Source organism: Stegodyphus dumicola, chromosome 8, assembly GCF_044657685.1.
Source record: "Stegodyphus dumicola isolate Sdum_Otavi_A_Nest chromosome 8, ASM4465768v1".
Classification (NCBI taxonomy): Eukaryota; Metazoa; Arthropoda; class Arachnida; order Araneae; family Eresidae; genus Stegodyphus; species Stegodyphus dumicola.
Genome location: NC_140775.1, coordinates 136,123,397 through 136,139,078, shown reverse-complemented (window position 1 = coordinate 136,139,078; position 15,682 = coordinate 136,123,397). Strand labels below are relative to the sequence as shown.

The 15,682-nt window shown below is 33.9% G+C and overlaps 1 protein-coding gene across 1 annotated transcript in view; it reads right to left on the bottom strand.

Annotated features, from left to right (window-relative positions):
* LOC118181337 (uncharacterized) overlaps window positions 1-15,682 on the bottom strand; it is a 196,076-nt gene that overhangs the window by 74,322 nt on the left and 106,072 nt on the right. The window lies entirely within an intron of this gene.

The window sequence follows — 15,682 nt, the reverse complement described above, 5'->3', positions numbered from 1 at the left end:
TTAGGTAAAATTAAATATTTAAGGAATTAAAATAATTTCTCCTAATCCAATTAATTTTTAAAATACAAATTACCAATTCAGATTCTTAAAATAAAGCAGCAAAGTATTACGAAATTCAGTACAACTTCAAATTGTGATTCTGCTTAGATCAACCAATAATAAAACTCTCTGACTTATTTTTACTTCTAACCGTTGAAATATCCGTTCGTAAGATAAGATCTCTTATCATTAACAGTAGAAAATTCAGCAGCGTGAGGCCCAGGAAGGAGCACAACGAACCATAAAAACTCGCGTAAAGAAACAGAACGCAGTAAGAAATCTCAAACCGCAAAACACTTTTAGAAGCTGTTTTTAAAAGTAGTACGCTATCGTACTTCGGCAACGTTACACATACAGATATTTTTCTTTTTATTTTACGATTATCCATGAAGACAAACGCTTATAAACGCCTAAGACCACGTTAAAAGCAACGTACACAAATGTATGACTTTTAAAATCCTGCCTCAAGGTATGATTTTACTGTTTTAACACACATCTGGTCGACCTCGTATTGACAGGCTGAAACTAAAAGAGTGACGGCAAAGGCATGCCATAAAATAGATGAAATTACGTAACTGGAACTGTTGAAAAAGACAAACGATGACCTTATCAGGGTTTTCCAAGAGAAATGTTTCCTGATTTATATGTATTAAATAAACCTTAAATTAATAAGAGCTACTATGCTAACACTAAAAAAATAATATAATGAATAAGGGATGATGGGGCCAAAAAAAAGGGAGAAAGGAACCGCTACACAAAAAGATAATCTAACCTATTAACAAATTTGCCGACTAAGTGCAATGAAGATTTCTTCATCAGAAATCATTTAAACTACGGGTGTTCAACAAAATGAAAACTAAAACGCAATTGACACGATGGAGATGTAATGCATGATTAAGGAAGTGAAGGAAACCCGTTGTTAGGCAGCCAGCAAAACGAACATTCTCGTTGTCAGATTAAATATACGGTGGGCAATATTGATTATGATAATGGCGAAAGCGTTCAAAAATATCAGTTCAGATATTTCAAAAATGACATACCAGATGTATTATAAATTACATTCATTAAAGATATTATTAAAGATAAAGCTATAAATCATTAAAAGCATATACGCAACTTTTAAATTACGTAGTTAAACTATACATTGTTTTCATTAGAAAGAAATTAAAAACCTTGAAGAGCATTTAATGGTAATATCTCTGAGAACAGAGCCACGTTGGAAGCTACAGCCTCGATAGGCATAACATGGCAATCCCCCCGAAAAATTGCTTTATTGTTTGCCTTATTAGTAACTAGACGCTATGCGGCCAGCCTTCGTCTGGCTTTTAAATGTACCGGAAAAATGCCTAAAGGGAATAACCAAACATTAAATTTAAAAACTGCACAGAATTTTACTCTGCAGAACAAACATTATCAAAAACACAAATTTCAATAAAAATGTATTGCATATAAAAAATTGAAATAAAACAAGCAATATCACTAAATACAAATATTAATTATTTTAATAATTAACCGACCTCCGTTGCCTTATCTCGACAAACGTCCAGTATCCGAGAGAAATATGAAAAACTGCACAGAATTATCACCCTCATTTTCCCGAGTCGCAAAAAGTAACGCACGGAAATAATGAAGTAGCAAAAATTTCGCAAAATCGCATACACAAATTTTAGTAGCAAATTCACGAAAACTCGCACGATCTGGCAACACTGACTTGGGTACAAATTAGTAATTTGTTTTTAGCTGTATTTCTATGTGTTTATTTTTAAATCATACACAATGTAAAAGGCATAAATCATATTATGACATACTAGATTATGTACAACAAATGATAAAAAAAAAAAAAACTCAATAGTACGTACGCTTACGGTTAGAAACAAAATTTCGAAACAGCTTACCAGAAATACGTGTCGTTACTGATAAAATAAAAGTCACGTTCTTCCCAAAGAAACACACTAAATACACTGTCGATTACAAACCAACAGTTACCTCTTTACTTTTTTACTCCCACCTTTTTTCAAAACAAAACACTTCAATTTTTTGTTCCTCAGTTCCATTGTTCTTCACGGAGGGGTGACACTACATGCAAGGTCCAACAAACTTTCCGTGTACCTTCATGCCAAGAGAAAACAATCATGAAATTAAAAAAAAAAAAAAAAAAAAAAAAAAAAAAAAAAAAAAAGGAGAGAGAGAGGAGAAAAAGATGAATATGCTTCAGCTGCAAATAAATTAAAAAGAAGAAATACGTTTTAATACAAACTCCAAGATGTCAGTTGTTTCTTAGCAATGTTGGATAATGGATTATTTGTCATTCCTGCACTAATGGTAGTGCAAGAATGTTAAATAAATTTTCAATAACCCCATTAAAAAGGAAAAGCAATCACAGCAGTAAAATCAAGAACATTTCTCATTTGCGTTACACAAACTTAAATTCTTAGTTTTATTTGTTTATATAAACTAGCAAGAAAAACTTCAAAAACTGTAGCACTTGATTAAATACATAACTGCCAAACAGAATATTTTGAAAACATGAAAAGGTTCCCGTATAATGATTAAACAGCTTTGCATATAAATATAAGCAATACACCCGGTTCTTCCCATGAGGGGGAGGGAGATAAAACTATTATAAAAACACCGAGGAGGAAAGGCTTTTAGACTGAAAAGTAATAAAATACATGAGCCTACATATAGGTATACCTTTTTAATTTATAAACGCACTACATAATAAAAATAATACCTAACAATGACGAATGTTAAATCAGAATATACATACAGAAATTTAAGGAAAATGGATGCAATTATTTTCTATGCCATCACTTCTAATACACCCATAAATTCTGGTACTATCCCAATTTTTATATTTGGCCCCACAATGTCATATTTAGTCACACAACACTTTTGATAGCTTTAAAAATTTATTTCTTAATACATTTAATTCAAACTGTTGTTTTAAAAGTAGTACGCTATCGTACCTCGGCAACGTTACACATACAGATATTTTTCTTTTTATTTTACGATTATCCGTGAAGACAAACGCTTATAAACGCCTAAGACCACGTTAAAAGCAATGTACACAAATGTATGACTTTTAAAATCCTGCCTCAAGGTATGATTTTACTGTTTTAACACACATCTGGTCAACCTCATATTGACAGGCTGAAACTAAAAGAGTGACGGCAAAGGCATGCCATAAAATAGATGAAATTACGTAACTGGAACTGTTGAAAAAGACAAAGTATTTTTAACATATGTATTTTATATTTTCTAGTTCGAAAAATGAGAGATCATTAGCTCTGACTGCAGGAAAAATATTCCTTCTATTCAGCATAATTCAATTCATTTATGTTTGATTTAAACATAAAATCCTATCTTCAATTACAATGTTCATTGATAAAGAGATGGAATTTCTCTTTTAAATATAATTTTGGTAACACACAGAGCACTTCTGCAATTTTTTCGATTGTCTTACCCTTAATTGCCCAGACAGTTTTATGAGATACGCATCTGGAAATATGTTTAGACAAAAGGCGATGTGCATGCCTTTTAGGTTTTTTCTTTACTTTTTTAACACTGATATATTCAAATGCAATTGTTTTTTAAGATGGTGCATTTTCTTCTAATATCAGAGAATTAACGTTTAAAATTGTTGAAAACCTTCCTAAATTTACTTTGATACACCCCTCCCCCTTCTCTTTTGCATTTACAAATATTAATTTAATAACTTTCATAACATTCTTAACTACAGAATATTTTTTGAAAGCGAAGATGCGTACAGCCTTCGAGTTATTATACGGCTTATTTTTAAAGCACACAGTATTTAACAGCATCACATGATAATTTATGTTCAAAACTGATGAGCACTTACTTTGCTGTAAAATTATTTTGGAGTATATATATTTTTCCTAGTCTTCCCTCCTACAAGTTTCTTAAAATTAGGGCCGGATTAAGACCTTTACAAGCACTTACAAGATTCAGGTGCCTCCGCATACATTTACACCAGGTGTTCCCCCCTCTCCATTCCTTCTCTCTCTCTCGGTTTTGGTTTCGATTTAGCTGCACCATGCATTCCATGGTAAAACTGGCAATGGGAAATTTTTGGTGCCCGCTTTCCTGAACACCTAGAGGACACTTGGTGCTCTCTTCGTGATGCCTTAAGCACGAGCTTATACCAAAGTTAATACAGCTCTGATCAGTATTGCTCTAAAAATGTGTAAACAGGCTCTACAAATGCTTCTTTAATTAATTATTTCTTAGCATTACGTATAATTTCCTTCTTATGAAGCAATTCGAGAATAATTAGGCTTTCTTTAAAATAAAAAAGCATGTTATTATAATCCAGGACTTCTTAAACTTTTTTCAATCGTGACCTCTTTTTATCACTGAGATTTTTTCGCGACCCTAGGACCGCATACTATTTAAGAAAATTTCGTGGGAGCCCATAAGCATTGCGCAAATCCGTCACATGCGTGAAACTCTCATTTTTTTTCACTTGTACTGTAATATATTATTGCAGTTTTAGGTTATTAATTTTAATTTCTAATTTTAGAGCATAGAACAATGTGAAAATTTTAAATAAGTAACAGACGAAATGACAGCGTCACGTGCAAAGCAAGTAAAATGAACGTTTATATTATAAAAAGAAGGCGTCGAAATGTTTCCGTTTTTTCTTTGTCTGCATTGTCTTATCTTTATCTATTTGGTAATTGTAAAATTATTATAATAAGTTTATGAAATATCAAAACTGCTAAAATTTTTGGTGACCCCCTGTTGCAGGTCACGCGATCCATGGGAGTCGCTACCCACAGTTTAAGAAACTGTCAATCCATCATGCAGATTTTCAGATTGTTTTTTTTTTAATGCCTAACACGTCCGTGAGAATACGTTTTGAAATAATATATCAAAAAGGCATTGCATGCATTAATTACAATAATTATAATAATGCATAATTGTATGCTTTTTGTAATGCACATACGCGCAACAAAATAATCCGTTTTTTACAACCGAAACAAATTTTTAGACGATATGTGACCTTCTAAATATAAAACGATTCCATTAAAAACATTACTGTAAAGTTAGCTTAATTGAAAACATACGTGGTTTTCAGAAGAGTAACTAATAGCCAGTTTTAGAGAACAGAATTTAGTATCTTCACACAGACATAACCAATAATACACAAACGTACTATTACTTCTATCATAAAAAAAACATAACTTAAAAATTTAATTGTACAAACAGCAGATAAAGCACACGCACCAACCTCGTATTTCACAAAAACCTCACTATAACAATTTAATGCATATACATGCGAATCAAAATATAAGAAAACTATACGTACGGCATAAACGATAACTCAGACAGTATGTAAAGAAGTGACTCGAAATGCGATCTCCATTACACTGAATCTGCTTTTCGTTGTTGTTCTCATTACGACAACTCAAGAAAAGAGCTCCATCTTCCACTCCTCAGATTCATAAAAACAAAGCACACAAACTAAAGTACAGTGGCTTCAGAAATGCATTTAAATGGAGGCCAAGATGAAATAAATAAGAGAATGGTTTTGTGAAGCATTAAAGTCTTCACCGTGCGGAAGAAAGCCTAATAAAGCTGAAAAAGGAAGTAAACATAATTGCTTGTGGGCGTCATTTTAATTGAAGTCAATTAAGGCGGGTTAAGTTCATTGTAGCCATGCGAAATTGCTAAATAGACCGAGATAGGTCAAGTCGATGTAAACTGTTCACAGGGAGTCCAAAAAATCAGACAAATTTTATAAGTCCTCCCTCCCCCCACATAAATAACAAATAGGAAACTACAGCTGCTATTTCCATAAAATGTAAAACAAAGACAACATCTAATACGATTGAAATGATTATCATTATCACAGAGTTTACAAATATTGGATTAGATGATTTTTATATGCATGAAATGTTACATATTATTAAGTCTTGAAAAAATAAAATATTATTGCAAATTTTTACATGCTTTAAGTAATATTTTTTAAATAATATATTTATACTTAAGATGTTTCACGATATTCCGTTGGAAGATTAAGTTTTTTTTTTATTATTTTATTTCATTTATTTATTTACTTATTTCAGGCTGTTTCCTCAACACTTTGTAAAATAAATTGTAAATTCTCAGGTTCAAATATGAAGTATCGAGTTCTTTTTCGACAGCAGAATAGGATTCCTGTACATGCACATTAATACGAGTTACGTTCCTCCGAAGTTGGTTCTCCACGAAGACATTTTTTTCCCTCATAATTCTCGAGTACTTTTGTTGTTATCAAGTAACTTAATCCAACATGAGACAATCGATTTAATTTTATATCGCTTATAAGTGAATCGACTATATTCTTTAATTAGAAATACCGTAACAATTCAATATCGTAGTTTCAGCTGGCCCAGCAAAATAAATAAAAAATAAAATACTACTAAATAATAATAAAAGCGATTCGAATAATTAGGATTCTGTTCCGAGTCTGTATTTTATTTTCCTCCAAATATAATCAATTTAAGAATTGCTGAAAATTATCATTAAAATGGAGTTTTAAAACATCTAGGAATCGTTTTAATTAAATATTACATACGATATACATTATGAAATGCTGACACATCTTTAATACAGAACACTTCCCAATATCGGTTTCGTTCGTTTTAGGCCGCGCACGCGACACACACACACACACAAATAAATAAATAAATAAATAAATAAATAAATAAAAATAAAAATAAAAATAAAAAAAAATAAATAAATCGGTGCTGGTATAATTCCAAAAGTTCAAAAAAGGATACTAAAATTGATGAACAAAATCCTTAAGTTAACCATACACATAAATCTCATCATATTTCGAAGCCACCTCCTTTTATTATTATCATTATTTTTTTTTACGCATAAATGTCCATGGGGGGGGGGGGGAACAACATCCGTACGACATGCTACGAAAAGATCTCACAAAAATGCAATTGCTTTCTGTCACATCACGAATATTTTTCACAATCTGAAAAAAATCTCAAATTGCAGAAGAAAAGACATCAACGATCTGTACTTCATGCTAGTATGTTACGCAGAAGAATTTAAAAAAAGTAAAAACACTATCATCTGACAAGCCACGAAATGGAAAGAATGGGGATGGAGAGAGAGACGGGGGATGACGGTAATGGACAAAGACAGAAACTGCCGCTTAAATACCTCTACTCCTCCGGTACAAATCCTCGGACACAATAACCTCAGGTAGGTGATATGAGTCAGCAGACAGGAATGCTGGCTCCAGCTGTGGTTGGATGATCGGCCCCAAACCTGATTTCATCCGAACGAGGGACAAAATACTTTAGGAAAGGATGAATGGTGGCCCGGAAAAAGCAAAGATATTCTCTCCCGGTTTTCTTATGAACGACCGAGCTCAAAAAGAGGCCCCCTCCAATCGTTCTAGCTTACTACAACAGTCTTTTTTTTTCTCTTACATAAATTAAGAATTGAAGATGTTACTAAAGATGCATAATATAGGATTTAAAGCGTTTTTAAAACTACAGAAATTGACAACGTTCCGATTAACCTATTTATCAACAAAATTACGCAATGAAAAAAATGCTTTTTTTGGGGTGGGGGGGGGAGAATTTCTTTTATAAAATATTTGTATCCAGCATATTATTTATTTTTAATTCACTTTCATAAAGTCTAATCTTTAGAGGTCACTAGGTAATTATCAAATAATTATTTCGAACTAAAATTTTTTTCGGAAGGGGGGAGGAGAAGGATAAAAAATGTCCTTAGCTAAGGTTTTCCAGTGTCCTTATCATCCACTGCTTTAAAAAATGTTGCCGCTGAAAGAACACAGCACTGCCCTAGACAAGCATTTGAAAACCCACAATGATTAATGATTGATAAGATTTTTAATTTCTGTGATTTCATTTGGGAATTAAAAATGAAATCAGACATGTCTACAAGCACATAGTTCATGGCAAATAACAATGTACCTCTCTCGAATGAAATCAGACATATCTACAAACACCTATAGTTCATGGCAAATAACAATGTACAGTGAGTGTACCTCTCTCGAAACGACCAGAATTTCTGGGAATATAAACAGTTATTAATTTGGAACAGTACCTTTTCAAGAAACATCCAAAGAAAACTAAAAACATCTGAAATTGTAGGCAGTCCATCTTAGAGAAGATTACTAAATATTTTTTCGCCGAAAAGAAATTATTTTAAAATTAATTTTATTCAGATGCTACCTAAAAGAAATGAGTTATGAATAAATTAAATAATTTTATTAGTATCCCCAATCGGTCAATAAATAGTTAATAAGAAAGATGGTTAAATGATTCCTTGATTAAACCAAAATAAGCCAGAGGTTCTGCCAGGGATGACTCTAGAGCCGGTGCAACCCATGCGCCTGCACAGTGCGGCGAGATTTAAGGGCGGCAAAAATTTTATATTTACGCAGGCACTGGACGGCATAATTTACAAACCATGGACACAGCACAGGAGGGCAAAATGTCTCGGACCGACCCTGGGTTCTGCCTTAGGATATTTTAGAGCAAAGCTTTCTTAAAGAAAATTATTTATATTGACTCTATATACAGAATAAACAAAGGGTTAAAACACCAAGCAAGTAACCATTTGGCTAGGAAACCGAATGTGGAACGCAATAGCATTCGGCCGTTAACTTAAAAGTAGTTACTATAATACTTCAAACTTGTTGGTAGATATGTAACTAGCAGACAGTAATCATATTGATATTAACAACAGTAATATTCAGGGTCACAAATATATCGTAACATCACAGACAATTATCGAATAAAGACTGCGAAGTTATAAAGGCACAAAAACCTTTATTTCTGGACTAGAATACCTACAAAAAACTATTTACAATATATCATCAAAAAACATGTTCTCGCTTTTATTCCTAGCTTTCCAAGAGAAGACAAGACAGACAGTAATCATAACAAAAGATTCTTCAGTGCGCTTGTCCCTTTTATAATCGCAGCATAATTAAATGCGCACATGCTAAACTTATGACATTACACTAGATGCATTAATTCGTCTCTTGAATCCCACGAGAGCAGGCTTGGCTGGAAGGAACATGATTTTAACATCCACCAAGTGGTCCTAAGTGCAGCAAACAAAATTTCTCTTAACTTCTCGAGTGAACATCGGTTTTATAAGAAACTGTCAAGAAAATCCATTTACTTCCACCAAAAATTGGCTCATTTTCTAAAATAAAATTAATTTTTATTCATGCAGCAACTTTCATCAAAATCTAGGGAAACAACTGTTTTATGTAATTAGCACGACTCTTCAACATTCTTGGGCAGAAAAGGGTTATCTTTCATTTAGTAAGTGACCATGCTCATTCACACATTACATATAACAAAAATCCCGAAACATATTTTCAACAAAACCATTCAGTTTGTTTGTTTATAAGAAGAAATAATTGCCTATTAGATAAATGAAGATTACTAGCGGATCTGATAAAGCCAGTTTAAACGACAAATTTTCATAATCGAATTAATGAAGCTGTTTGAAAACATTAAATTAATATGCCTCATTAACGGTGCTATATTAATTAAATTAAGGCCTTTATTTTAAAACAATATTTTAAACCACTCATCATTGATGATTTAATCGAAACAACATGAACTAAAACAACATATTAAACGAAAAAGAAATAGGACCAAGAAACAAATTTGAAGCTTCCAATATTTTTTCCACTACCTTCTTTCTCAAATGGTATAAAAATCTAAGCCTTACTTTTTTAAAATAATATTTCTACTATTTTTCGCACAAGTATATCTACTTTAAAAATAAAAAATAAATAAAAATCTTTTTTTAATCAATTAGAAGAATCATCCGGGAATCGGTAACACAAAGAGACTGTCATCAAAGGAAATTCCTTTATCAGCAGATTCTCCAAGGTACCGCGAATGACAGCTTTTGACCACCCCCAGCACGTTTCAGAAAGGAAAGAAAATCTACAACAAAAGCTCCAACTCTGCGGGAGATCTGTGAACGTCACGATGCTTGCTGAGCAAATGACTTGTTAAATGGAGATACAGAAGAGAAAAGGTGATTTACAAGTCTGTGGAATGTTTATCACCTGCACTAGCCTCTTTCTTCAGTCTGGAATGCACTCTGTTTAGAATACACTGCAATTTATCGCAGCAAATACAATTTAAAGCGAATAATTTTATGAAACCACAATTAAATAACAGTGCTGAACAAAATGAGGGTCTAAAGTGACTACCATCCCAGAAGATTGAAATCGCGCAGAAACGCGGATGGTCATCTCATTCGCTGTATTCCGAAATTGCTATCAGATTCCAAACATGAATATTGTGTTTAGACAAGTTTTGCACTTGGAAAACAGCATTTAATCTCTCTCAGGAGATCTTCTCTCTTGACCATTTTATGGTAATTTATTTACAGTACACTTGATTATGACGAGTTAGCCAGAGCAGCAAGGCAAAATCAAGAACTATTAACCGCTTAAAAATTTAATCGTATTTCCAAAACTGATACTTTTTTGGAAATTTGATAATTATGTCAATAACAAAAAAAAATGTAAATACAAAAAATGCATTAACAACATTAATTTATAACTGACCTAATTATCATAAGACCCCAAAATTTTTCTTTAACTTATATTTTACGTATGCGGTTTGGATAGATTAACTCAAAACACAGAAAAACTAGATTCTACTACTATATTTAATTCTAGTTACATTCACTCATGCGCAATCGCAATTACTTAAATCAGTGTATTTATTCAAACTGTTTTTTGAGATGGGAGTACATATTAAATTTTTAGACCACAACAGACCATAATATACTGCAGCCTGGTTATGCTGCATTACTGCAACAGTGGTTATGCTATATGTTCACCAGGGGAAAAAAAAAAAAAAAAAATTAAAGTAGCACTTCAAAAATATAAAAACGCATCGTATTAACTTTCCTTGGTAGGCTTTCAATGCGCACGCTAGTTGCATTTTAAAGAGCACAACGAGCAAAAACACTACGCAAATAAAAGCTGTTTCATTTCCTTACACAAAAAACAATTCCTTGCACAAAACACACACACACAAAAAAAAAAAAAAAAAAAAAAAAAAACATGCATCTCAAACATTACTCACCTTGGTTACATCGCATATTCCTCAGCCAAAACACCACCATAGAAAGAAAATTGCGCACTTCTCCTACAGGATGACAAGTACGAAACACTGCAGGTAGTTTGCTGCAGGTTGCATAAAAAAACGTCCCACAGGTAGGAATTCAACGCACAGACTGGAGGAACTCTCAAAACCGGTGTCTGTTCTTCTCGCGATGGGTCATCGGAATTCACGTGACCGGTGGGCCAGGTGCTACTAACAGACCAATGAAATCGCCAGAAATCTTTTCAAAAACAGCACACCAGGTGCGACGCGTGCCTGCTCCAAGAGTTCCAGCAGTCACGGTCGGTAGATTTTCTTCAAGGAGTACGGATGTGAGGGGAAACTCAAGAGAAATAATTTATACAGGGGATAAGAAATCCCTGTTTAACCTTAAGGTTGGTTTCTTATAGGCGAACATCACCTGCTGCTTGCTTAGAAAGACGGCTGGCGCGTGCCCAAACAGCAGATGTCTTTCTATAAAAGTACACGATTTCGGCACCATAGGAATCTAGAATTTGTGAAAAGGAAGAAGAGGAAAATTCATTTCGTACTATATAAAATTTAAACACGTTCGAAAAGCCATACAATAATTTATACAACACTGAAATATTTTGAAATATTCATACAACACTGAAATATTTTACCCAAGTAAATATTGGTTTAATTCATGTGATGGTGCTAAACATTTCTTCATTCATTTCACAATAAAGGCAAGACTAATTACGCTAAAGCCGCGGTACACAAAGGGGGCAGTTTAGAAAAATGCATGAAGAAGAAGTTTCATTTCACTAAAATACTATGATTAGGAAAAATAGCATTTACAAACTGTATGAATGTCGCAACTTACTGTAAGTTAAAGATAACGTGTTGTATTTTTTTTTTTTTTTTTTTTAAAGCCCCTGGGTTTAATCCGAAGCTTTTGCTAATGTTACTTTATTACTTTAATTGTGTTATTTACACAGTCAACAGAATGTTTTATTTGCTGTAATTTTTCAACAGCAGTATACATACTAAAGATGGTTTTAAGGAAAAACGGAAGGAAAGTTTGGAATTTTTTTCCCTTCTTTTTCGTATTCCCCTTGTTAGGAATAACGAAACCTTTTTTTTTTTTACTCCCGTAGCTGAGGAAGGTGGTTCTATTTAAACTTCGAAAGTACTCTTACAAATTTACTAATGATGAACCGATTCCTGTTGTTTATTATAAATTGATTTCACATTTATTGTTCAGGAGGCTCTTTTTGTTGCATTAAACCTACCCTTTATTCTAAAACATGGAATACCTGAGTAACAACTATTAAAAAACGTGAATACGCACATTAATGAAACAGCAGCAGTACAATTACAAATTACGGATAGGACCTCATTTAAATCATTTACATTTTTAAAATGCATCAAAATGAGTCATAACCGTTGTAACTTGCGTTGACGCCCAGCTAAACCACAGTTCTTGCGTTTCAATCTCGTAATCATCCATGTGCATCCTTTATTTAGTGACACAAACGCATCAAACATTTCAGTGCCAGATATGTGATCTGGCCACAATACACCTTAGACATGGCGCAAGCCATCCATAAAATAATAATACTATAGCCAGTCAGATAATATCTAGACGATTATCACATTAATAAAAATAAAATTTAAAAAAAGCAACCATGTGTTTGTGATGGGCAATAAAAAAAAAAAAAAAAAAAGCTTTAACCTGTCATTTAAGCAGACATCCAATTTCTGCCACTCCGATGGTAAAAGAGAGGGAACAGGTGAAAAACAGACACTGACAACGTTACCACGACAGAGGTGAAGGGTGGAAGAGGGCACATAGTCTTTGCTTGAAGGAAATCATTTGCAAGTAAAGTCACTTACGTGACTCCCATGCCTAGTAGCACCAGTGAATTTTACGACCATCTAGAGAAATAATCTCTCTTTTGGATTAAGTTATCCGATTCACGTAGCTTGAATAACTGGAATTACAAATGCTACATGCAAAAGATGGTAACAAAATGTATAAATATATATTATTATTAGAAAAAAAATTTCGTACATCATCTCCAAGGAACAGAAATTTTATTAAAACGATGAATTATTGGAATAAATTTTAATCAGTAATTTAAGCAGTTTTTTAAGTCAGTATTTAAAGTTGTTTAGATTTTTATTGTAGTAAAAATTATTTAAAAGCTATATAGAAATAATATTTTGAAACGTAAAAATTTTAAATAGTAAAAATAAAAAGAACTGAAAAGGTACCCATTGTCACTGATCATAGATAAATTGACTTGTCAAGGGGAACAAACCAATCCACTATCAAAATAACAATAACCAAATGAAATGAGAATGTTTCATCTTTTTTCCAAGTCAGGATCAAATTAATTATTTTGCTATGACATTGGTACGATTCTGATAATAATAATAATAAAAATGCTAATTATTATTATTATTGTGTGTGTAAATAAATACAGCTATTAATAAGAAAACTAAAGATAAACTAAAGACTGCAAGCTACTGCTTCGAGGATGTCTTTTTAAATAATGACTGAGATGAGCAAAAAGAAATTGAAGATTTATTATAGATAATAATAACGTACAGCAAACTAAACAGCTGTAAATAGCTAAAGGAGAAAGCGAATAATATTCAGATCCTTCTTAGTGCACAAGAAATACACTAAATTCCCGATATCATCTACAGAGTAAAATCTAACACGCAGGTATTTCTTTGAACCGCAAATTCTTACAGCTGATTAACAACCGACTCCTCCTCGCTTTCGAAGGCGTATTTATATGGTTTTGCAGCGAATTTTTCTAGAAGCTAAAAGAAAAATCAGCCTTTGGAAAATGACGAAACTAATCGAATTGACGCCAATTATCAAGTCGCCAATATGGAGAGAAATCTCGGCCCATATCTCACCTTCTAATAGCGTTACTTTAACAACATAAACGCCATTGGTTTCAGATCTACAATGATGCAACTCTACAATGATAGATCAAAAAAACACCTACGTACAAAAAGTTTGCTTGAAAATTCAATTATACATAGAATAAACCCTAAAACTATTAGTCTAAATGCAGAAATTAAACAAATCAATAAAAACAATACTCAAGATCACAGCAACGAGATTAAAAGAATTTAAGCAACAGCGTGGTGTATTTGATTACGGCAAAGCCCTGGGCTATCTGCCTAAGGAGAGGGATGCCTTCGTGGAGGATTTTACACGTGGAGAAAACCATGAAAACATCCACGCAGAGATCCACGCATGAAAACATCCACGTAGAGCCTGTTCGCCGGGATTCGAGCCCTGGAGCGAACTATCAGTGTTCAGAGACTTTACCGCTTGGCCGCTAGTGGACTTTTTATAAGATGAAGGCCTTTGTTAACTTTTTCACAACTCACCACCGAATACACCTATGCTATTCAAATCAAACTGAGTTATAGTATATGAAATGTATGAAACTTCTGCTGTGCACCATGTTTCAGATACTGAAATACTGTGCTACTTTGGGGACGCACAAAAGTATCTTCAAAGCTAACGTTCGCTAGGGAGATATGGTAAAGTACACTGGTGTGCAAAAATTAAGAACGAGACAACTCAATATAACTTTGTACAAAAGCTTTCCAAATCAACACATTTAATACCGTAAGATCCCCTATACGTAAGGACATGAGTAATGTAAGCAACACTTACTAAAAGAGAAATCAGAGGGATAAAAAGAAGCTTTATTGAAAAAAGTAGCATTGAGCGCAATGCAACTGAAGGCCGAAACATCCCTGTGATGGGTGTCCAGCAAGAAACATCCGGTCTTTAATAGGGGATATGATCTCCCCTGACTGCTAGGCAGGTTTCACAGCGTCTGCCCATGCTGAGAATGAGGGTGTCAATGAGTTGTTGAGGCATTGCTGCCCATTCGTCTTGTAGCGCCAATCGAAGCTCCGGAATCGTTACTGGTGGTAAGTTACGAGCTGCCAAGCGTCTGCCTAGAAAATCCCATACATTGCTCGATAGGATTAAGATCCGGAGATCGTGCCGACCAATCCATACGTTCAATATCCTCACTCTCTAAGAGCTGTTCGGCAGCTACTGTGCGATGACATGGTGCATTGTCGTCCATGAAAAGGAACTGCGGACCCATAGCGCCTCTAAAAAGACGCACATATGGAAGAAGAATCTTGTTACAATAACGGGTCCCGTTGACTGAACCTGCGTCGAAAATGTGAAGGTCTGTACGACTACCAAGCATGATGCCTCCCCAAACGAGAACACCGCCACCTCTATACCTTGCACTTTCAGTGATGTTCGAGGGATGATTGCGGCTTCCCCGCTCTCTCCAGATGAGTATGCGATGAGAATCGCTACTCAGACTGAATCTGCTCTCATCTGTAAAGAGTACTCGTTCTCATTCATTGTCTCTCCAATTCCGGTGTTCCCGGCACCACAGAGAACGCCTTCTCCGATGGGCAGGCGTTAGAAGTACACACCGTACAGGGCGTCGTGCAAACAGACCACCACC